Raw genomic sequence first — 23,649 nt, 5'->3', positions numbered from 1 at the left:
CGCCATTTAAGTTTTCTGTATATCTTACGATTTTTCCAATGGTCTTTATAGATCTTTTTAAAACAAATTTTCATAGATTTCCAGCAAGCATATGATTCCATAAAAAGAAGCAAATTGTGGATAGCAATGTTAGAAATGGGAATACCAAGAAAATTAGTTGAATTAACGCAAATGTGCGTGACAGACTCATATGCGCAAGTAAAGATCATCGATGCTATTTGGTATAAATTCAGGACTTAGGGGGACCCCTTGTCACCGTTGCTGTTCAATTTTGCTTTAGAATATGCAATAAGTGAAATATCGTCTGACCTGAGAGGAGGATTTGCTGATCAGGGATCAAAACTGTTGCTGGCCTTTGCTGATGATATAGATGCAGTCACGCATTCTACAAGAGACGTGAGAGAGGTGTTTTCACAGCTCTAGGAGGAAACAGGTAGTCTGGGTCTCCGAATAAATGAAGAAAAGACGAAATACATAGAAGTAACCAAAAATCCAAAACCAAGAGTTAGGCAGAACATCAGTATTAATGATGACAACTTCGAAGTAGTAAAGGAGTTTAAATACCTGGGGGGCGATAATCACAGCGGACAACCACATAGAAAAAGAGGTCTCAGCAAGGATAGCTCCGGGAAATAGAGCATTCCTTTCAATATTATTAAGATCGAAGCTGCTAAAGAGAAAATCTAAATTAACACTGTACAAGTCATTCACCCAATTATTCCATATGGCAGTGAAACATGGACTCTCAACCAGCTGGAAATCAATAAGCTTCTGGTATTTGAAAGAAAGATTCTCAGAATAATATTTGGCCCTCAAAGAGACGAATTCACAGGTGATTGGAGAAGACTCCGCAATGCTGAATTGGTGACTCTGTATGGAACTGAAAACATACTTAGGCATATCAAGGCAAATCCAATAAGATGGGCAGGTCACGTGGTACGATCAGATGATGACAGAGTGTTAAAGACAGTGTTTTTTGAAAGACCAGATGGTAGAAGATCAGTAGGCCGTCCTAGAAAAAGATGGAAGGATGATGTTGAAGCCGATTTATCTAGAATTGGGGTACAACAATGGAAAATAGAAGCGCAAGATCGTAGAGGATGGAGGATGATAGTGGATGCGGCGAAGACTCACCCCGAGTTGTAAAGCCAGTGAAGAAGAATAATAATTGAAATACATATCGCAAGAGCACAACTCGTCAAACCTTCCGTGTATGAATCGGTATCAATAGAGTCTTATAACGTTATTTCTGCATAAGTCTGCGTCGTCAGAGACTCGGGCTGATACAAACTCATACACAGAACGGTTGGCGAATGTCCCCTGCTTATTTCCCACTGGATAGCTACAAAAGTGCCATCTACTCTGATGGCCATAAACGAAAACGATTTGATAATATCGTTTTCTATCTTTTGAGCTTTACGAAATTTGCAAAAGTTTACGATTTTAGTAATTCTAGCTTCTTATTGACGTTAATAGTCCCCGATATTCTTATTCTTCAGTCAGCTCTAGATCGTCAATTTTTTAACTTTTAGTTGTACACCTACACTTTAAATTTGCCTGTTTTTGTTTCTGTCATATCGATGTATATCAATTTTAATACTACCAAATTCAATTAACACAATTCCGTCATTTTTTATACCTTATATGGTATTTTAAGTTTAAATTTTTCTCATCGTTTGGAGAATATGAATATTTTGAGCATTGGATCCACCTATGTTTATAATTTTTTTATTGTTATCTTCCCGAGCAACGTTTCAATAATATGGCGAATAATTTTCTCTGTGATGTGATGACAGAGATCATGTAGCTTGAGTTTTCCCAACAAAGAATTATACAAAGCGTCCTAGAATAAATCCATGGGTGTGTAAAACAAATTTATTATATATTAATGAGTAAAAACTGGATTTAAGTTACCAATATTTAATTTTATTAAAAACTACAGTAAACGATAACGGCGAAATATAGATAAATCGATACGCAGAGCTGAGTCAACCAATTAGTTGGTTGTTGCTACTCATACTGATCAGAAGACACATTGTGTCTCCATTTTCGAGTAAAGGATTTAAAATGTTCCGTTTTAGATAAATCTTTAATCATTGACAATATTCTATCACTTTGCAATAATTAGTAAATGTACCAAATGTGATTTTATTAGTAGTTACAATTTCACCATTTTATATTAATCTAAAGTGTAATTACTTACGTTTAGGTATCACTGATGATGGCTTAATAAGACCGAAAATTTTTTGATGTTTAAAATTTTTTTGCATAATTTTTAAATTTAAATATCCCAATTACAAAAGCAGGAAGTATTTATATTTATTTTTTATATTATGGTATAGAACTAACCACTAGGAATTTTCCTTTAGTGCATTTTTGAATACATATTAGTGTGTAAACCACTACTGTGATATTATAGTCAATTAACCCTAACTTTATTTTTCAAAATACCAGCGTCCTCAATTGCCATATAAGAGTATTGAAACGGTACAGACATTGGATTGAACTGGACAAAACGAACAATTTGCAATAAAAAACCATAAAATATTGGGACTGTGATAGTTCATCCGAATCATCCGCAATTCCAGATAGCAAAAAAACAAAAATTAGTTTGTGTATACTTTAATTTTTTTTAGTACAGTGACTAAATGAGAGAAAATCATTATAGTTTCTAAATAGGACTGTGAGTCGTACCAATCTTACTATAAACGATTCCGAATCAATTTGTTCGTTTTAATTGAATCAAAAATTTGGAACAAATGTTGCGTGTCCTTTATATTTGAATTGTCATCACGTCAAACGGCAGTTAGGTTATGAGACAGTTCTATACCGACTGGGCTTCTATTTACGTATAAATTTATTTGTGGGAATGTTTCTTTTCTATAGATTGACGCAGTTAAATATAAAAATAAGATACTGAAACGATAATTTGTATAGGGAGAAAAGTACTTTGCCGTCTACATGATTACTTAATATCAAACCGAATACCAATTTGTACAAGTTACAAAGAGAAACAACTCTGGAAAGAAAAATATCCTATTAAATAAGGATAAGATGATACACAAATGTTCATAAATGTGCGATGTATTGTATTTAGAATATTCATAAATTGGATTTTGAATTAGAGCCTTAACTCTTAATTTGGCAAACCTTAATATAACAGTAATTTTTGTGAAATTGTTGTTTAGGTAATGTGATATGGTATAACACAAGGCATTTTGACAATTTTTATATTATTCCTTTCATAAATAAGGGAGATATGGAGTGTATCCCACAAGATAAATAGTCTAATATCCAAACTTATTGTAAAAGTTTTTTATGTATCTTATAAGAAACATAGTTTAACATTGTAGGTAAAACCTCACAATTTAAGCAGAAACTAAAAGTACTAAAACTAGTTCTTTAATAAATAATGGAAGCAAAAAGTAATACAGTAAGATAATAAGTTTTCATTTTGGCCAAAAACAACCAAAACTGTTGTAAAACTTACTTATATGCTATTATAAAAAGAATTAAAACAATTTCTATCCGTTACTGAACACAATCTAAGAGATCGTTTTGAACATGACCAGTGTGTCTTTCCTGATTTGCAATACCTACACCTGCCTTTGGTATAATAAATAGGAAAATGATCAACTTTATCAAATCGTATTTCCTCTGATGGTCTCGGCAGAACGCACTTTTTAATTTTTTTAATTTCTTCGTTTCGCTCGGCAAACACTCTGCCCCTTGCTGTTAGAGCCTCTGCTATGCACTGTCTAAAATATTTGAGAGTATAATCTTTGGACGTGTGTTCTAAAATATTTTATCCCTTCTATACAGAATCCATGCGTTATTTATACAAATATATAGCATTTGTGCAAATATGGAGAGGTTTCAGCGACGAGTTTTTAGGGGAATTCTGTAAAGGCTTACCAGCATGTCCATCAGATCTTCTCCACCCATGTGATAATTGTTTGACCCATGATTTTATGAGAGAGGGACAAGGGATTTCAATTTTTGATCGCTGACTTTTATCATACCTTTTAATTGTTTGGACAGGTATAGAAGATATATATGTACTAGCTAGGACAAGAGATTTGTTGTCAAACCATTTCAGAACATTTATTTTGTTAATGTTGTCACTTCTTGAACAAAACGACCCTCTTCCTTTTTTCCTCAGAGAGTTATTATCTTCTAAAACACAATTTTTTCGATTCTTTCTTATTTTTCCCAAAGCTAAAATTCCATAATCATGGCAAAGAATGTAAAACAAATCAAAACTTAAAAAGAATTTATCGACACAGTGGCGCACCGAGGGGGGTTTTGGGGGTTAACCCCCCCCCCCCCAGGACCCTATTCCGACACTGTTACTTACACATTTTAGGGACTCAAAATGGAGGTAACATCATAAAAAAAAATTTGGTGACCAATCAAAACCCCCCCCCCCCCAAGGCAAATTCTAGGTGCGCTACTGTATCGACATAGAACACAGAGAGCGCCGGTGATTTTATTGATTGTGTCAGAGCTAGAACAACTTTAGCCCCTATCAATTCTAAGGATTCTTCTTTTTGTGAAAAAGTATGCTGCCTAAAAGTATCATCCCCCCATAACCTATAAAATCGTACACAATCCCTGAAATGCCGGCTCTAACAAATATTTTAAAACCCCATTTTTTGAACCAGCCTTTTTCCCTTTATAAGGGACCATCATCTCGTCGATACTCTGGCGTTTTTTCTTCTTCTATAATACAACAATTTCTTCTCACTATGTCCAAAACTGGACAAATTCGGTAGTACTGTACTGACCGTTGTTTATATAATCGTTATTAGCAAAGTGAATATACCGGCGAATTTTTTGATATTGTTCGAGAGGCATTATTTCTGATATTTTATCGTATCTGAAGTTTACAGTCCAGTAGTCCAAGTATAATAATATAGCTACTATACCCATCAAAATCTGTATAACTCTAATAGATCGTCTGAAAAAACATTTTGAAATATTCTAATGGTGACTTTAATTCATCTACCATACAAAAGTTTTTTTTGGGGAATGTTCACAGGATATTGAAATTCTTCTTTCGTCCAGTGGTATTCAACATATGATCATACTACAAATTCACCTCCTGTATTAAAACAAAATACTTGTTTTTACACTAATACTGAATAAAACTTACCAGCCTTTTTCGAATCGGCGTTCACTAGGCAACCATCTTATAAACAATTGTGACTAACTTTGAATGATAACTATACATGGCAGTACTATTAGCTTTCTGAGTTTAGTAGACGTATAGGCAATACATTTAACAGACAATAGTGGGTAAATGATTTAAGAGATAGACAATTTGAATATTTGAAAATGATGTAATCTATAAGATACAAATCCAAGTTAAAGGTTAATCACCCGTGTTGTGACTATATTCAACAGTAGAATAATTCTTTCGAAAAACACTTCTGCTCCTTCTCTTTTTATCATAAGTACTTACTGAATAGCCCTTGTATAACGGTCGGAGTGCCTATAACGCTTACTTTATTTCTCAATAATATTAAAAATATATTGCAAATTTTCTTGATAATTATATTAATAAATATATAAATATAACACGTATTTAAATGTTGTTTTAAATCTAATATGTTTTTGCGGTGTATTCACTGAAAATTTTTATGTCCTTTAAACCAAAAATCGATCTATAAAAGAAACGAATATGAAATCAAATAAATTTTCTACAGCTCATTGATCCGCAAACTAAAACAGTGTCAAAAAAGCGGTACCAATTAATTACAACTTATATTTTCAGTGTTCTGCATCTATTTTTATTGTTTGCTTAATATTCCTTGGCAAAATTTGTGAGTCTTACATTGTTGCTACATATATACGAGGGTCGGCTGGCAAGTACTTAATAATTTGAGAAATACAAAAGCAATGTTATTGCCTTATTTAATGATCATATTATCTCTTAGCTACAATAATTTTTATTTATTTTTTCTACATGTTGTTGATTCCTATTTAGCCATCGAAATTCGCCCAATTTTTCATAGGCCATCCCACACTTCGTCTATAGTTTTTTTGATGTTTTCATTTTGTGCTGTATTCGTCCTGTACGTCTTTGTTTTGTTTTAACACTTGTGATGCCGTTCACACTATCTAGAAATTTCATTGTATTCTAGACTGTGTTCTTGAGTTATCTCTTTGGGTCATCGCCCAGCTTTCAAACTCCTATAAAAGAGTAGGTGTAAAATTTTAGCAGGACACCCAACTGGAACATTGACATCAAAGACACCCTAGACAGGGTAAGAAAAAACGTTAATAATATTAACCTCCAAGCAATGAGCAGATTGACAGAAGGATTCCACGATGGAAATTACAATAAAAATTGAAAATCGGTTGCCTGTAAAGTCGGTTTTACGGGCGAAGATTTTACGTGACAACGTCTTTTTCTCGGTAGAATATTTATTGATATGAATATTATTAAATTGCACAATAGTTGTTTGCAGTTGAAACGCGCTGTTTCTTCTCAATCGACTGAATTACGATTGATTGCTACGAGTGATTTAAACTAATAATTTACTTAACACTATCAACATTTGTCAATAGTATGACATAACCTATAAACTCAGTTTCTCAACTTTTGTGTCAATCTAACAATTAATCAATCAATCATAGTTTACGATAATGAAATATTAGTGTACAATTATTTACCTTTATTGTTGTAGTTGTTGTAAATGACGAATCTAAGCACTCCACATTTTCACTACAGACACAGCTGACGATCCTTTAACCACACGTGTGAACTTGTATTATGACGCTTTCTCGGTTTTCCAACGCCAAGAACGCTCGAGAAAGACAGAGACACAAGCACGCACCGATTCAACGCGCCTAATTCTCTAGTGCTGCGCGCGCAGCGGACCGATCATGTTTGAGTGGGAGAGAGACGCAAGTCATTCGCCGGTCCGGCGGGCCTCTCTCTCGTTCGGTGACTCATCGTAACAGACGTGAGCGGGCGTTACACTTTTTCATGAGTGACTCCGAGCCACAACCTAATTTAAGACGTTGTCACGTCAAAAAGAGCTAGACTCTTGGGAGCGCTGTCTGGAAAACTCGGAAAGACCTCTAATAAAACTCTCTTGCACACCTACAAGACTTTTATCAGGCTTATCATCGAATACAAGGCGTATACCTACGCGTCACTAAATTCTCGCCAAACCAACGCCATTATGGCAACTGAGCTGAAAATTCTCAGAAAATGCATGAGGAAACGTTCAGATTATCCGTCAGCACTAATTCACCAAATTGCAAATATAACATCAATAAAGGACATAGTCCGATCTTTCAGCAAAATATACGTCCTCCGTACAATAGAGCTAAGCAAACTCTAAGAACTCCTTGTCACCGTCAAGGACACATACTCACCAGATTCACCCTAACAAAAGTTCCATTCCCATCAGCCAAGCAGATAAATTAACTGCACGGCCAAAACGCAAATTCAAAACCATTTCTAGTATGGCTGGTAAAACCGGAGGGACCTTCAGCTCATGGCTTGATTCTTCTTCATAGCGCTCCTTTTCTCCGTCACCACCATCTCATCTCTCGCTTTATAGCCGCATACCACTCCAAAAAACACTACTCGCAACTAACGTTGCTCGCCCCCTCAATATCTCATTCAAAAAAAGAGAGCAACCCCTCCTTGACCAAAGATTCGATATTGATATTATACCATTTTATCACTGTTTTCTTTTGTTTCAGTTGTCATGGCTATATTTTTATAAGATGATTTTTTAGTTTCTCCTCTTCTAGATTTCGTGTTCCTTTGACCCTATTCATCGTTTTAAATTTGATAAAACTTTTAAGAAGTTATCTTAATCCTCCCAATTACTTCAGAAAATGTAGACATTGCTTACGAAGATGTGGGAGTATTTTTGTTTGGTGAAGATGTTGACTATCTTCTCTTATTTTTAGAGTAATCCTTCCTCCATTGACCAACTTCTTTCTATATATTTGCTTTGGTATACGGGTCTTCAACTCATATTTTCTCCTTCTTCTCCGAATATAGACTTTTTTATTTACCAATATGATCTAGTCTAGTCTCTTTTTGTATTCTTACCAGTTTCGTCTATACTTTTCCTAGTTTTCGTTATCTATGTTTATCCCTAATTTGATTAATTCTTTTTCCATCTACATATTGTATATGTTTTATCTTCTACTGGCTTTTAGACATTTTATCTGATGGTATCGGATCTGTTATCACGTTGGAATTTTTTGTTTTCCCACTTTTGACTATGTACCTACATAATCGTTATGTTTTATCATACTATTGATGATCCCTCTTATTTTTACCCTTCCTTCTCACCCCTTTGAATCCCTTTAAGCTTATCTTCCTTTTCATTCCGCTCATCGTCTCATATTTTTTATACTATTTCTTTTATTATTTTGCAATAGTTTTTTATTGTTATTTCTCTTTTGATACATGCCTGGTTGTCTCTATCGGTTAGCATAGTTTTGACGTGACAACGTCTTAAATTAGGTTGTGGCTCGGAGTCATTTAAGAAAAAGTGTAACGCCCGCTCACGTCTGTTACAGTGAGTCGCCGAACGAGAGAGAGGCCCGCCGGACCGGCGAATGCCTTGCTAACAACGAACTAAACCGACCAATCACCACGCGCGGAGTTAGAATTTAACTGTGTTTAGCAAGAATTTCAAATTCCAATTTTAGTAAATGTTTTAATTTTCAACTTTACCATTTACATTTACAAATTTTAATTAATTTCAAATTTATTTAGCAAAAATTTGAACCTTCGATCTGAATAAGTGTTTTGATTTTCAAATTGATTCTTTAAAATTAAAAATATTAAAATATATATAAGAAGTGAACGTCACATAACATTATCTGGTTATTAACTTATTATTATTTAATATGTAGGCAAATACATGTGACCATACTTGGTAGACACAATTGGAAATAGTAATTTTTTATAACTGAAAAAAATAAATATATAAAATACTGGTAGTAAACAATAACTTCAATGATCGATATCTCCGCAACTAATTGATATATCGAAAAAATTTTCAAATAAATTTTGTAGAAAATAATAAGATCAATAATATAATATAAAATAAATAATATATAAAATAATATATAAAAATATAATATATAAAATATAAATAATATATAAAATAATAATATAATAATATATAATATATAAAATAATATATAAAAAATATAAAATAATATATAAAATAAATATTAAATAAAATAAAAAGACGTTGTCACGTAAAATCTTCGCCCGTAAAACCGACTTTACAGGCAACCGATTTTTTTTTGTTTTAAAACCCTCGTAGTTCTTTTACCTACAACTTAAAAATTTATATAGAGGCTTGTCAACGTACATTATGCATTTTGCTGGTACAGTGGCGATGTGCCAAATTATCTAAAACTGTTTAACCTTACATAAGTGCAACCACCTGTTTTTATGGGGATATAATATTTTAGAGCAATTACGTAGGAAATAATATATGTTTTATATAGTTCTTGGTTTTGATCCAAATAATATTTAAATTACTTTAATAAACTTCGTGATTTACTGATAGATGATAGATATATCTAATATTATTTTAACGATTTGTAATTTATTAGAAAATGCTTCACTTTTATATCCGCGATGACAACTATGTATAATTGCTGCTGTGTTACCAAAGCACAAATCTACGAATACATTTGTAAAACTCTATTTGTTCAGTTGGTGTTGCTTACTACTTAAATAATTTTTAGCAACTTATTGACTATTACAACACGGATGTGACAACTTATCCTTATTTTCTTCCAAAATCTTATTTCTTCTTGCAGTGCAAATAATCTTACTATCAACTGTTTTCATTAGTATTACTTTTTTTAGAACAAGAAGAATTATATCTTGATTGAACTAAGATTTCCAAGGAAAAAACTTTACAGCTGCGTCTTAATGTAGGGTTCAATATAAAATATTCTTATTCGAAGCAAAACTGAAAAAGTCGATCTGCTGTACTAATGTTCACTCCCAGTCTGTAGATTTCTGTTGATTTCGTATATTTCTTCAGTTGGTTTGTTCATTTTAGCATTGAAATCTCTCGCAGTTGTTTGCTTATTGATTTACATCTGTTCAGTTAATGTGTTATTCCCGTTTTGTTCTGTAGTCTTTTATTTTCTCACTGATCAAGTACAATCTGCCGGGTGGTAAATCGTCAAAGAAAAGTCAATAGGAATTTTTAAACTGTTGAATTCCTGTTTGCTTAATATTTTACCTGAAAAGTCATAAGAAATACTTGAAGCCACTGAATTATGTATTCAAAATAAATGTTAAAGTTGTTCTACGAATTAAACATATTCCAAAATTTTGCAAAAATAAAATACATTTGTCAGAGTATTGTTGAGTTGTTGTTATAGAGTATTGTTAGGCCACTCAGAGTGCAGAATATGTATATCGGGTTGCGTTCTGTCACAATGAAGTTGGATATTAACAATATTTTTAATGAAGTGTACTCAGTTGACGAAAAATCAGCAATAATGTTTTTTTCACGCAATAGTGCGAGCAGTGCCAGATTTTTATTTAGCTAATAGATCAATTCTAGCGAAGATATTCTAAGAGACCAATTCCAGGTTATACAACAATTCAAAGGATTTTAAAAAGTTTCAAAAAACTGGGACTGTGATTCTTAATTGTAACTGTACATTTTTATTATTTAAAGGACCGATAAAAAATAATTGATGATAATTTCTAAACATAAAACTATAACAAATGTTCAAAAAATCCGCCATTTTGTACTAAGCCGTATCCCAATCGATTGTAAAATTCTCGTCTAACATTAGTCAAAAAGAATATATGATAATTTAATGCTTCATTCGATAATTTAATGCCTTCGTAAATTTTTGGGCAGAAAATTTTGGATTTTAGATGCCTTCAGATTAAATCGTTTCAAACTAGATCTCTCGATCTCGGAGGCCACTTAATTTTGCAGTTATATCCAACCAAACAATCACTAAAACTGGTTTTGAGGAATGAATTAATCTCCCGGCTATTGTGTGCAAGGCACACATGCATTTAAAACTAAATTTCTTGTTCATCTGTAGTTACTTCTGCAAGTCTCGGTAAAATATGTTCTTGTAACAAGTCCAAACACTTTTCTGAATTCAAATTTTCCTCATAGAACAATGGTTTAATAATAGTCTGTCTAAATATTCCTAACCAGACATTTATTCTTCGACGATATTGGGTATTGTTTTCAATAATATTCTCAGGCTTTCTTGTCGACCAAATCCTATAATTTTGAACATTTGGTTCGTTTGTTGCATTGTATTGTAATGTACATTCTTCATGGCTAAAAAAAGTTTTTTTTTAAATTATCTGTCTACATAACGCCTTTTTAAAATTTCATAACAAAATTCCTCTCGTCCCTCTGCATCTCTTTCTTTTAGTTCTTGATGGCATTGAAATTGTTACGAACGGAATTTATTTCTTTTCAAAAATTTTCAGGCTGTTAAATAAGAAATGTCAAGGTGGTCTGCAATGGCTCGAGAATTAATTGCAGGATTTTAAACTACTACAATAAATATATTCACATTTATTAAAAGAAAAGACACAAAAGAGGAAGAAAAGAAGAATTAGTAGAGTAGTCTGCATTACCGAATAGCAGTACCATAGGTAATCCACAGGTACTTATTTGGTTAAACCTTTTTCAAACGTGTCCTACAAATCTATAAGATGTTTTTATTAACCATTTGGAGGCACCTTGAGGACTGTTCCATCAAATTATGTCTTTTGTGAGGTTCTCAAGATGTTCCACTCAGTTAAGAGCTCGTTCTCGACATAAGCTAGAACAGATATACATCATCATCAATTGGCGCTACAGCCCTTCGTGAGCCTTGGCCTGCTTCAAAACATTCTTCCATCCTTCCCTATCGAGTGTCTGTCTTATCCAGCCCCTCACTCCAATCTCTCTCAGATCTTCCTGTACATCGTCCAGATATCTGAGTTTAGGTCGCCCCCTTCTTCTTCTTCCGACCGGCCTGTTTATCATAGTTATTTTAGTGGGATCACTCTCATCCATCCGTATAACGTGGCCCACCCACCTTAGGCGGTTTATTTTGATGGTCTTCACAATATCTGCATCACCAAAAAGTCTATAGAGTTCAAAGTTATATCGCCTTCTCCACAGACCCTGTTCGTTTACTCCGCCATATATGGTCCTCAATACTTTTCTTTCAAAGACTCGCAGTAACTCTTCATCTCGGGTCGTCATTGCCCATGTTTCCGATCCGTATGTGAGCACTGGGCGTATTATTGTTTTATAAAGTTTGTACTTTGTTGCTATTGACATTGACATACATATTGAACAGATATACAACATATGTGTAAAAAAAAACAATTAGTAAAAAAATATATGAATGATTACTTATAGGAAACTTTCATCGAGTATTCAGCGATCTTCTGAAAACATATGATAGAGTACCCAACAGTACCTTTTAGAGAAATATGACGACGATGACATGTTATATATGTAACTTCTAAAATATTGCCATTTTCTTAATATTTGAAATAATTTAAAATGTAAAATATTCATGACGAAAAACTACTATACTATTCATCTGAAATTTTTAAATTTTATTCGCTCCATTCCCCGTCGCTGTCTAGCGGCTAGACGTACACATCCATTTCAATAAAAACTAATTTTCCTTAACATTTTTCCCAAATGCGGGACACCAATTAATACTTTGTGTAATTATTAAATGTTATAATATAGCCACTGATGTCATCGTCCAAACATTTTTTAATACTTTTAACGACGATTCACATGTCGGGCGGGATTGGTACTCAAAAGAAATCATTTGTTTTAATCGAGTTCAAGATCTTTTCGAAGATGAAAGATGGATTGCTAAGGAACTGATTTGTCGGACGATTATTTTTAGCAATAAACGGCTTCGGTAGAGTTGGAATTTCGAGTAATTGATCATCATAAGCGCATTAATTATATTTTATTATATAGGTCTAACCAATTGCTCTATATTTACCATATAATTAAATAGTGTTCACGATATATTATATATAATATGTATATAAATATACACATATATAATATATATTTAGATTTGTATACACAGATTTTTGTGCTTCAGTTTTTTTCTGTCATAAATTGTGCTTTCTGGCTTTTCCCTCCAGTATATAATGTTCATCTTTAGAGTAGATTGTAAAGATGCAATGTTACAATAAAAAAAGTGAATTCTAATATTGTTATGATATAATCGCTTCAGTTCTTCTTCTTGGGTCTTTTTTGTCAAAATCAAAATGTTTCTTTTTGTCTTGCTTTCTAGAATTGGTACTTTTTTCCCTTCATTAGTTAGCAATCTTTGGTATTTCTAAGCTCATCCATGGTATATCCAATCAATAATTTGCGACTCTATTTTACTGTTTGTTAGTTTCTGTATTTTTAATTGCTGCGCCAAAAGCTTTATTTTGTTAAAATATCTGAAGAATTGATGTAAACTAGATCTTTGTTGATGTTTTCTTCACCTGTTCATTTGTCATTTTTCTAAACTTCGTGTGAAAGTCCTTAAAGCTTGCTCATTTGCATGTATCTGAAGTTTATCTGGATGAACAGACCTGTATAAAGATCTTTGTAATTTTCTGCTATAAAAATTGCTATGATGCATTTCCAAATCGATTATTTTTTTGATATATTAGTGATTTTCATTTAAACTAGAATTTGTGGTATATATATCCAGTCAGTAGTAGATGTAGGTCAATATCATATTCATATCACTTTTGGATCGATTGCGTTATTATATTTATGATGTCAATGGTAATTTCTCTTTTCTATAGCTCTACTGGTGTTGTTCTAATGTGTTTTCGGTGTATTTCTCTAGCCTCTTCCTGATAATAGAATATTTTGCATTTGGTATTTTTTTTACCAATAGTTATTTGCCATTCTTTCAATCCATCGACTGCTTTTCCTAACTTTACCCTTTTCACTATTTCATACTTAATTTTATATTCGACAAGAGCTCTTTCTTTTTCCAGTTACTATTAGGAAATGGTTTCTTTAATCGTGAATGGCAACTGGCATTACCCGTAACTACGAGTCATGTGTCACTACCAGCAAATGTGTCATGTGACCAAAATATTCTTTAAAAATATTCTTTAAAAACAAGAGAAATCATTTATTCAAGGTGGTCTTATATAGAGTTTGAAACAAATTTTAACAAACCCTTTATTTCCTCCAATATTTGCAATAATCAAATAACAACCTCTACTTCTTCTTCTTCTTTCTTCCTGTATGTAGGATTTAAAGCCTGTTTTTTCTTTAATATTAGCCTCCTAAATTGTTTAAATTATCGTACCATATTTTTTTTGGTCTGCCAATACTTCTTCGTCCATTTGGTGACTTACCTCGTGCTATTCGTACTATCCTATCCTCTGCCATTCTACTAATGTGTTCGTTCCACTCCACTTCTACTCGTTTCCGTTTTGTCACCCATCCATTTATGTCTTATATACTGCATGCTCTTCTTTATCGTTATGTTTTCGCTTCTCTTTTCTTTGTTCCCCATTCTGTAACCATGACCTTTACGTACCTTTGTATTATTACGACCTTTACCAGTTGAAAATTTGAATCCCGTAGACCTTCAGTAAACGCCTCAATGACTACTCATTGTAACCTGTTTCTCCAAACTTTTTTTATTATTGTTCTGAAGCTATTTTCTTGTGACATTTTAAATTAATTACTATTTAAATGGGAATAAGCCACAATTAAAGGTTAAAATACGTTTATTGACGTTTCAATTTCCACTTCGGAAATCTTTCTCAAAATACAAACATTAGTAAATTAAAAAAATTTTGTTTTTTGTTACTTAGTGAAAAATTCTTCTAATAATTTAATTTTATCTGACTCATCTATATTGACAATTCAGACATACCTTATACATTTTAAAGTAGACGACTTTAAAATGATATTGCCAATATTGTTGAGTTGCGTTCCTGGGACGACTTTACTTATAAGATAGTTCATTCGATTACATGAAATCAACTTTAACTTGAGAATATCCGTCAGAAAAGATCATAACATGTAATTCGTCTTTAAAAAGACAAATACATGCCATGATGACAGTAAAATTCTCCTGTTAGTGATTCCATAGTAAATTATGAGGGAAAAACCAGGAAAAAACCTCATAATACTATCCCGACATGGTAAGTATTTGATCGTGCATTTAGTTTACCTTCATTTTAACCTAACAATGAACAAGAAAGGACAAAGAATTGCATTTATAAAATACCTTGTGAATGCGATCAGTTTTATTTAGGTGAACATCAATCCTATATTAAAAATAGAGAATTTGATAGATCTCAAATCTGTAAACACGCATGGGATAATGAACATAGGGTTCAATGGAATGATTCAAATATAGTCCTTAAAGAAACGGATGGTAAAAAGAGAAAAATCAAAGAAGCGGCTCTAATTATGCTAAATGAGACCAATTGTGTCGCGAATTCCTCGGCAGAATGTAGTAGGATCTGGTTACCCATATTGAAAGAGGAAGTTATTAAAAGGAAAATACATCACGATCAAATACTTACCATGTCGGGATAGTGTTATGAGGTTTTTTTCTGGTTTTTCCCTCATTTTTTACTATGGAATCACTAACAGGAGAATTTTACTGTCATCATGGCATGTATTTGTCTTTTTAAAGACGAATTACATGTTATGATCTTTTCTGACGGATATTCTTAAGTTAAAGTTGATTTCATGTAATCGAATGAACTATCTTATAAGTAAAGTCGTCCCAGGAACGCAACTCAACAATATTGGCAATATCATTTTAAAGTCGTCTACTTTAAAATGTATAAGGTATGTCTGAATTGTCAATATAGATGAGTCAGATAAAATTAAATTATTAGAAGAATTTTTCACTAAGTAACAAAAAACAAAATTTGTTTAATTTACTAATGTTTGTATTTTGAGAATGATTTCCGAAGTGGAAATTGAAACGTCAATAAACGTATTTTAACCTTTAATTGTGGCTTATTCCCATTTAAATAGTAATTAAACTTTTTTTAGATAATGTCCTTCATTAATCCATCTTTCGTCCTGATAAATTGTATAGATATTAGTGCCATTCTTTTTTAATATGCTTCTATCATGCTTCACCACAAGGAGGTCCAATTCGTACAAAATTCTCCACAATTATTGATATTTTATTACGTTTGACCTGGTTTCTAGTAACTATTAATGTCTTCTAAAAGTTTGTCTAAAGTATGCATCTTATTTCACAAATAAAATGAATGCAGTTTTCTTCCAATTTTTTGTTTTAAAAAAAAGTTTATGTGCTGGACTATTCTTCCTGTTGATGGTGCAGGTGCTTCTATGTAGTTACTTGCTTTTATTGTTTCGCTATCTAATAATATACAAGTTGTTTAATTCGCTTCTAAAGAATTCCCTTGCGTTTTATTTACTATACTTATTACCTGTGTTTAACTTCCTATTTTGTAATTCATGGATTCTTTTTATTAAATAATTCCTCTGTTATAACTAATATTTAAAAAAATCCTTATTGAATCAGTGAAAAATTATGTACAGCTCCCACCTCTATCAATAAAATAGGTAGTAAAGACGTTGATAATAGCAAACTTAGAGATATTACAGATTGCCATCGCCATTACAGATAGGTTTATAAATCAGGACTTCCTTATATAGATTCGGAATATTCAGGGATTGTGCTTATCTGATTTATTGATTTGTGTAGTTTGCCTTAAGTCCTTAACGTACCTACTTAGTACAGTATTTTACTGAAAATATAACGTCAGTGACTATAGAATCTTAGCATTATGTACAGTTACTTGGATGGCCTTATATCGTGATAGCGCCTGCAAAAAACGACAAATAGCATTGTAAAAATACATATACTGAGAACTGAACTGAAAAACGTCTTTCATATAATTCTTTTAGAAATCAATGAATCAGGACACATAATATAAGCACCATACACACAATACACTATATTTTTCAATGGTATTTGTTTTTTTTATAGGATCAGCCACGATGCAATATATATTTATAAATTTATATAGCAGATTGTGTTTTACTATGATTGAGGAGTGTACTCCATGTTAAAGATAACTGAGTGTCATCCTTTCTTTCATTGAGACAATTAGGGCGTTTTTCTATCTCCATAGCTTCTTGGATAATTTTTGGTTTACGAAAACTTATGGGGCTGTAGTTCTGAAACATCGGTTTTAAGATAATGCAGCGGCTAGGGCAGAAGTTGATTTGACATTATGAACTGAAAGGGAACGTTCATAGATTTTGATGTGAATTCTTCGACTGGTTTGACATACCTTAGATCGTGAACAATCCCCAGAAGGAATTTAATTAACTACATATTGTTTGTTTGGGATGCTATCTGTAACAAATCGGGAAAGGAAAATAAAAATTTTTGATGAAGAGTAACTATTACCTTTATTCCCTTTCTTTTACTTGTAAATATTTCTTAAGTAGCTTTATTTCTTATGGTTTTCCAATGAATACTCTATAAGATATAATGGAGTAAATCCATAAAAGCGGCAAATCTCTCTGTGATCCAAATTTATTTGAGTATGGGTTGCTGAAATTAAATTTAGTTGGTGTGAAATGTTTAAATATATCCTTTAAGCATTTTTTGATTTATGAAGTTTATAGTTATAGTTAATAGGTGTGTGTTCATCCAAGTGCCCTATAGAAATCGAGGCGTTGAGTATAAAAAGACAATTTCTTCTTCTTCTTTTTCTTCCCCTTTATAAGCAATTTTGGTTGTTCATTGGCGAATTAATACCTCTATGGAAGGTTATCACTCCATCTTTTGCGCCGTCATTCGATACTTCTTCTACCGATTGGTGACTTGTTTCTTGCTATTTTGACACGGGTGTCCTCCGTTCTGCTTATGTGATTATTCAATCCTTTTTTACAATTTTGTGTCCATTCATTTATACACCGTACGTTACATTTTCTTTTAATGTCTTCACTTCTCTTTCGATCTCTCTGGTTCTGGTTGGTTGGTTCTTTGCTGACTACTATTTATTTAGTTTTCTGAGATGATATTGCCATATTCAATTCTTCTGCTCTTATGTTAAATCTGTGGACCAATATTTGCAGACTATCTTCATCTTGGGATATCAATATTGCGTTGTCTGCATAACAGAGTATTTTTTATTTCTTTGTTTCCCATTCTGTATATTCTTTCTTTGTTAATGCTTTTGATGATTTCTGGATGCTCAATGGATCCCCTATATTTCTAAAGAATTGTTAACCTTGGAAAAATATGGATTGTGTTTGTCTGGCAAGGAAGTGTTATTCATTTAGCTACCTTGGATATGTATAGCGATAGCAAATGGTAAAATTAAGAAAAGATAAGAGATACATAAGGGAAAAACGAATTATTATTAACACTTTTTGAGAGTGCAGTCCTCAAAGATAAATTTCTCACGACTGGACTAAGGGTAGAATATTTGGAATCAGCTATAATCGCCAGATTACCGGTATATATATATATATATATATATATATATATATATATATATATATATATATATAAACAAATAGTAGCTAAAATTGTCTAAATACCGACTGGACTATATTAGTAGACTATTTAGATATACAATTCATTAAACGATCACCTTGAACCACACCGCTGTCTTCTATATTTACAATAGACTATTTCAGTGACCGTATTTATAATTGTTATGATTATTGCATTGCCAGTACAGCGCAATAATTTTTGCGGACGATTATCTCAGGCTGTTTTTTTCTAGGCGACGGATAGTGCTTTATTGGCATCATCCGCACGATAAAAATGAACTGCAGCAGTAAATGATTCACTTACTCCATGCAAATATTGGCATTTGAATTGATTATACCATCGGTGTCGATGCATGACCTCACATATGCGATATGCAGTTCTTTGGGTTCGTCGTGTATGTTTTGCTCATTTGGCAAATCGTTAATATTTAATTATTATTCGGTAATCGAGTTTGGAGGTCCCGAAAAGGTCAAAATAATGTTTTTTTCACAAATACTTAATAAACCAGGCAATATGCTTGTTGTGGCTGCGAAAACTGACAAAGAATGAAGTATATTCAAAATACGTATAGAGTGCTCGATGATGGAGATCGGTGATAGACTACATACATAATAAGTGGAAGATGTTCCAGTATACTGCGAAGTCGGTAAAAGATGACAAAGAATTTAATATAGAATTTAATATTGACAATAGCAGGAATTCATATATTGAGAAATGAATATCCAAAAAACTGAGTATATGTGTATCTGCGGGAAACAACAAGACCTCATATCGGAAGATGGGGAAGTTATCAAACATTGCAACACATATAAATATTTAGGTATGATCATCACAAAAGAAGGCAACGTAGACGACACAATTGAGGAGAAAAACAACCAAGCAAGAAAAGCAATTTCCCTTTCTCAATAGTATCCTTTGGGATCAATCAATCTGTAATAATAACAAGCAAAAGATATATAATACAATCATTAAAAGTATAATTACCTACAGTAGTGAAGTATGGCAAATAAAGGAAAGATACAAGAGAAAACTTGAGGCAACGGAAATGGATTTTTGGGGACGTTCAACTGGAAAATCTAGACTAGAAAGAGTAACGAACAACAGAATAAGAGAAATTATGGAAGTAAAACATACATTAGTAGACGATATTGGTACCCAACAACTCAGATGGTACGGTCATGTACAGAGAGTGTCTGAAGAACGTCTCCAAAACAAGTCTTAATGTGGACCCCTCACGGTAGAAAAAAAAAAGAGGAAGACCCCGCCTTCGTTGGAGAGAAGGCATCAATAGAGAAATGAAAGACAGAGACATAGAAGAAGACTTATGGATGAATCGAGAGGAGTGGTAACTGGGCATCGAAAGACGTAGGAGAACGTTTTAAACACCAATAGCAGCTATTCTGAATGTCTATAAGCTGAAAAAAATGTTGAAGATCTTTACCAAAGCTGTATAAATCGATATCTGGAACAAAAAGTTACGAAACGAAATATAAATGTGTGATGTCGACTAGCCATCGTGCAGCAAGTGGGACGAGGGATGTTTATTTTTTATGACAATTTTATGTCAATTTCATTGTTTAAACAGTATCGTTGTTCCCGACACAAGAAAACTACGTGCAATATCCACAAATGATGAATGGGACAATGGAAATACCAATACACCATGAAAATTTATAGGATTGTGTTTCATACCAACACATATCATAAACCCATATCTATTTATAAAACCTCCGGCCAATAAACATAGTTGTAGTAACTATCAGGGCTCTCGGGTAAGGGACTAAAAATAAATATTTTTTTGAAAATATATAAGAAAAAATGATTTTTTCGGCTTACCTCATCAAGAGACCACTCAAACAAAACGTAAAGATGGAGGAAGATAAATTTCGCTCGGGACTTGAAATGAGTTAACGAACGCTCTCATCTCTCGGAGGTATTAGGAACTACAGTAGGCTTCTTGAGGTAATTTAAATGCACTCGGCGGATAGATGGCGTGAGCAATATTATTTTGAATATTTACTCGGAATTTATAATAATAAATTTTTTGAAACTTTTGAAACGGTTTCAACTTTGACTTTTTGCAAGAAGGCTGTGTCATCTGCAAAACGTATTCTGTTTATTTTTCGGCCATTGATTGAGATGCCCTTTTCCCATACTTCAAGCACTCTTCTCATAATATGCTACATATGCCATATATATTAAATAATTGTTGAGATAGCGTACATCTTGTCTGATACCTTTTCTGAAATTAAGTATTTTAAGGTACTCTTACTTCTTTTAGCATCTGCCATAAGTGTTACCATTTGACCCTATCGAACGCTACGCGGTTTGCGATAATCTATAAGACAAATGGATGAGCAAAATGGATGATAGAGCAAATCTACCAAGGAAATATTTCTCTTTGTAGAAGAGTTTTCTATAAAATATTACAACATTATTGTGTCTGTATGGCATTTTATAGAGAAAATTTTTTCAATCAGTATAATCTATAATAACTATATTATATATTTTCAAGATCAGAAGCCTTTTGATGTGGATGATAAATTTGTTGATTTGTTCTGTAACTTTTCAATTCTTTTTTTCGTCCGAACATACTTTCTCACATAACAAACACATAATATTTTGAGGTATTATTCTCCAATACCTTTGTTCATCTTTCGCACACTAAGTTTCATACTATATGCAAAAAGTAATATCTGTGATTGTTATTGAGAGTATTTGGAATTTAATTTATTATTAAAACAATCATTAACACTAACTTTATGCATTTTCAATCCTTTAATCTATGCGATCTAACAGAAAAAAAATTGATTTCACCTTCAACTTGTTCGATCAATATCAATATCAATATAAATTCAGTATGAGTGTTAAAAACTGTAGTTAATAGATGTTTCAGAACAACAATTAACTATCTATTGACAGACAATAAAATTGATTAACTGATTTTAAAACCAATAAAAACATCTTTAGGTTTATTAGAAAGGTTGTCACATCCGCAGAAATTAATTGATATTTATTAAATTATCATTTGGTACACGAAGAAAATATTTCTGGACAAATAGTTTATAACAACAAATTTATAATAAAAAAACGTTTGATTGAGGAACATGATCTTCTAAATTCCAGGATTTCAATTCTCTTCGTTTTTTTTTATAATAAAAAGATTATTGTTAGTAGACCTGTCTTTTCGAAAGTCCTGTTGTTTTTCTCCTATAATGGCTTCTGTAATGTTTTTTAATCAATTGGTAATATTTTGGAGTTTATTTTCGTCTTTTTAAAAGAATGGTGTACATTGTACCGTTTAAAACCTTTCAGGTTTTTTGAAGTCAAGCCATTATTGGCTTGATGTAGTATTGTTAAGAGTAGAAAGATCTCCATTTTTTATTGCTCGATGTTTTGATCGCCTCCATCACTTTTTGCAATACATATGAATATGGTCAATTCCATATGAAGTTTCTTTTATACAACTGTTATAATTATCATACTTTTACCTATATTCTTGTTCATTAATTACTTTTAAATGAATGGCATATTTATTTCTGCTTGCTTAATTTGTTCGTCTTAAAATTTTTGCTTCATTAGGAGCTTGTTGGCAGATTTCTTTGTTTTAAAAATTAAAAATAAATAGAAAGAAAACCTATTGCCTATGAGGCAATAGGTGAATATATGAAAACCTATGAGATTTTTGCAAAGATTTCGGCGTCTTTATTAAATTAATTCGTGTAAAAATTTACATTTATTTCGAAATAACTTTATTTTTTAAAACATAAAAAAGCTTTAATATGGCGATTGCTCAAATTTTTTGCGAAATAAAGCAAAATCGTTAATAGTTTATAACTATTGTAAAAACGAACAACCTAGATATTTGTTATTGCACTCAAAATTGTGTATTGTCTTTAACAAACCTTCAAATTTTCAGCTATACTATTTGTTTATCCTAATAATGAAGATACGGTAATTATAAGTATACCAAATAAAAGTTTAAAATTTAAACTATCAATATGTATCAAAGAAAGTAAAAAATAATTTACAAAGCAAAGTCTTTCTGCAAAATTACGGTTACTTTGGATTTATCAACACTTAGAATAACTTTTAGCCTATTGCTCATAGATAAGATCTTGTTCATATTCGAAAATATCATAATTTCTACACAAAGGGCACAGCTGCATAAGAATGTCAAAATTACCCCAGCGGAAACTTGACCTTAAATGTTGGGCCTCTGTTGGGGCTCAAAATTCCATAAAACGTCAAAAATTGCCAAATTTTTGGCCAATACTCCCTTAATGTTTTACTAAAATAGATTTTGTTTGCTTTAAATTTAAGGTTTTTTGTGCTCTATCAAACAATTTCAACGAAAATAAGAGATGGCGAGAAATTCAAATTGATTTGAGCGTTTGAAAATTTTACTTTACTTAATCAGTAGACCCATTTGTGCCTTTCGGTGTTGGGCCGTTTAAAATACAATTCATTAAATTACAATATTTGACAGTCTTCTGAGGTGTCCTAGCTCTTAACAAACTTTCTCCATTCCTTTCTATTGGATGCCATCTGTGTTGCTACCTGCCAAGTCTTACCCTTACTCTGCAGTATCTGCGAGATGTCACTGTTCCATTATTTAATGGGTCTTCCTCTTCTGTTCTTCCCTATTGGTTTGGCGTCCCACACTCTTTTTACTTGCCTATTATTGTCCATCCGGATTAGATGTCCGAACCATGCCAATTTTTTCTCCTTGATTCACTCAAGTATCGGTTTGATTTTGAGTCTTTCTCTTATTTCTTTATTTCTGATTCTATCAGATTTTTTTATTCCTATCGTTCTTTTGAGGTATTTCATCTCTGCTGCATGAATTCTGCTCTGATGTCTTTTGTTTAATATCCCATTTTCTGCTCCATATGTCACTGTAGGTCTATATATTGTTTTGTATATTGTCATCTTGGTCTTTGTTGATATTTCTTTGTTATTAAGGAATCCTCTATTTAGTGCTTGGAATAGTTTTCCTGTGTTTTCCATTCTGTTGTTAAGATCGTCCTCGATGTTTCCTTTGTTGTTGATTACTGTTCCTAAGTATTTGTATGAATTTGTCTGCATTATTTTTAA

The 23,649-nt window shown here is 32.3% G+C and overlaps 1 protein-coding gene across 28 annotated transcripts in view; it reads left to right on the top strand.

Moving 5' to 3' along the window:
* Positions 1-23,649, top strand: part of trol (terribly reduced optic lobes) — a 1,082,793-nt gene that overhangs the window by 612,957 nt on the left and 446,187 nt on the right. The window lies entirely within an intron of this gene.

Source organism: Diabrotica undecimpunctata, chromosome 6 (assembly GCF_040954645.1).
Source record: "Diabrotica undecimpunctata isolate CICGRU chromosome 6, icDiaUnde3, whole genome shotgun sequence".
Classification (NCBI taxonomy): domain Eukaryota; kingdom Metazoa; phylum Arthropoda; class Insecta; order Coleoptera; family Chrysomelidae; genus Diabrotica; species Diabrotica undecimpunctata.
Note: the sequence above shows the minus strand (reverse complement) of the source record. Positions and strands in the feature narration are given on the sequence as shown.